We start from the raw sequence: 3,156 nt of genomic DNA, 5'->3' as shown, positions 1-3,156 counted from the left end.
TATATATATTTATTGTATTATATATATTATATTACAATATTATATATTTTATGTATTTATATGAAATAATTATGTAAGATATTTTTGTTCCAATATATTGTAATTGTATCTGATCTGTTTTAATTTTTTTTCAGCATATTTATTCAGTATTATAAACAGTGCACTTTTATTTCTTTGTTTATTTAGCGCCCTTGCATTTTTGTTATTTATATATAATATTTTATAGTATAAATAAATATGTATATATATTATAATCATCCTGCAAAAGACCCTCAAAGCACTGCGTTATAGCCAGGCTTTTTGCTTCATGTAGATTTTCATGTAACCTTTTAACAAATATACAAATGTCTGACAAACACTACAATAAAACTACAATAATTTACTCATGAATAATGGTACTCAGAAACAAATAAATAATGAACTAATAAAAACATCACCTATTGTCAGTTGTCCACTAGCAGTCAAAGCTTAATAAAACAGAAAAATTATAAATGAGGCCCTATGGGATAAGATCTCTGCCACAATTCTACGCGCAAATATCATTGTTTGAGTGCACAAAAGTGCGTTTTGCACGCGCAAACTGAGTTTTGTGGAGAAAATGTTTGAAAGAAGAAAGTATTTTGAGCGCACGGAAATCAATTTAGCATTTAAAATAAGTTTTTGGATTTGTGCAGACCTTCTCTTTTGCGTGTGCAATGTTTCACTAGATTGCTCCCTTGATGCCCGACCTCAGTGCTCTCTAAATGCCAACGGCTCGCTTTGCTCAACACAACCCAGCGTTACAATATGCCATAATTCCAGCCAATCAGAGACGGGGCTGCTAAATTCTGATTGGCTGCCTTGACAACCAGTCACAACATTCCTTGCATTACCATGACAGCAGAAGAGGAAAAATACAGTGCATATACAGTATAAGTTGATATTCTGAATCCAAAATACATCAATCTTAATAAGTACTATTGATCTTGTATTTAATCATTTATAATTAATATATAATTATTCATGAAAGTGAAAAATGTCTTATATTCAGGTGTGCATAATTATTAAACAGATTTTCTTTTACAGATAAATTGAGCCAAAAAAGAGATTTAACTCAAACTGAAAGTCAAAAATTATTAAATGTCCATGAGAAATATTCAAAACTAATGCAATACTAGAAATTGCAAAGTTAATGCATAACCATTGGACAGCAAAATGCTTAGTGGGTAAGCAGGGTCAGTCAAAAACATGTGGGGAAGAAAAGATGCATGTTAACTGCAAAAGAATTAGGAATTAAGGTGAAGAATTAGATGTAAAATCGCCAGGAACCATTTAGTCTCCAGCGCCACCATTTTCCAGAACTGCAACCTACCTGGAGTCTCCAGAAGTACAAGCTGTCAGGTTCTCAGAGACTTAGGTTAAGTATAAAATCCTAAAAAAAATTACCTATCAAAATAGGGGCGAGACCCTTTTGGGGTAGGGGCGTGTTTGTTTTGGTGATTTCAAATGTCAACTTTGGCTACCAGAAATCACTTACCCTGCCTTTCATAAGAATCACATACTGAAGTGTAGTAAAGTACTTGAAGACTGTTTTTTTTAGGCTTTATAGACAGATAAGTTGAGAGTGACTCTTGAAGGACCAGCACCACATCCCTCTTGTACCACTGTTTGAAGAATTTATCTTCCAGAATCTGGCTGTAAATTGCTTAAAGGAGTCATATGATGTTGCTAAAAAGAACATTATTTTGTGTATTTGGTGTAATGAAATGTGTTTATGCGCTTTAAGGTTAAAAAAACACATTATTTTCCCCATACTCTACATTATTGTTTCTCCTCTATGCCCCGCGAGCCGTTTTAGGTAGGCGTGGTTGACTCTTAACTTTTATAAAGAATAACTCTTTATTTATTTTTATTTATTTATTTATTACAGGGACAATGCATATTAATAAACATTTCTGTCAATATGCCAGAATTAGCCAGAAGGCTATTTTTCACCTGCAGTCCCTAGACAGATGGTAATAGTCATCCTAAAAGAGAATAAAATTACATATTAACATAACAATAAAACAATTACAATACATTTAGTAAAAAGTACTGTTAAGTTATGATGTACAATAGAAATGCAACAGACCAACAATCAGACAAACATCAGACAAATACATGAACATACACACACACAAAGCAAAAAAACCAACAGGGGGCAGCGAGAGCAGGTGTAGTAGTAAGCTAATGTTGACAGCTCTGATTATCAATGAGCCATTTCTTTAACTGGATCTTAAATGTACTATATATGTTTAGGTTTCTAAAATTTATGGGGGTGAGGTTCCACTCAGTAGCAGCTCGAACAGAAAAGGCGGTTTGGCCAAATACACTTTTCCTAAAGGGAATGATACAATCTCCCCTCGCTGCACCTCTGGTTCTGCTATGATCAGCTGTTCGGATGTTGACAAACTGATGGAGAGGAGGGGATGATAAACCATGAATAATTTTATAAACAAGACATAGATTTGAAAATTTCACCATGTTTTCCCAGCTGAGTAATCTGTGTTTTTTGGATTTGAGACTTTAGTCTTTGCAACTTTACAGATCTTCTTTATGCACCAAGAGCTTGTAACACTCCAAAGAGAAAGGAAAAATTGAAATCGCATCATATGACCCCTTTAATAATTATGCACACCTGAATATAAGGCGTTTTTCACTTCCAGCCTTCATGAACAATTATATATCGGTTATAAGTGATTAAATTCAAGATCAATAGTAGTTATTAAGATTTATGTTGTTTGGAATTGGTAAAATGTGCTTGGAAAATTTTTGCATTTTTGTGCACTCAAAATATGATCTTTCACGTGCAGAATTTTGGCAGCGATCTAACCCCATAGAGACCCAACGTAACTCAATTGAAGTTTTGAGTTCTCAGAAACAGCTCCGGGCCGGTGTAGTGCCGAAATTTGCACCCTGCCAGATTATGCACCCCCTAGTATTGGTAGGTTTAGGAGTAGGTGTGGGGGAGGGGTTAGGATTAGGGGTGGGGTTGGGATTAGGCAATCAGGTAGCGACTTCAACAAGGGGGTGCATAATCTGGCAGGGGTGCAGAATTCGGCACAACACCGGCAGGCCCCGCCCATTTGAGCCATGCTTTGAGCGACGGTCTGGCTCTACCTGCTCGTTGTGTTTACG

This window comes from Sinocyclocheilus grahami, unplaced genomic scaffold (assembly GCF_001515645.1).
Source record: "Sinocyclocheilus grahami isolate Dianchi unplaced genomic scaffold, SAMN03320097.WGS_v1.1 scaffold347.1, whole genome shotgun sequence".
Classification (NCBI taxonomy): Eukaryota; Metazoa; Chordata; class Actinopteri; order Cypriniformes; family Cyprinidae; genus Sinocyclocheilus; species Sinocyclocheilus grahami.
This window is presented reverse-complemented; position numbering follows the sequence as displayed.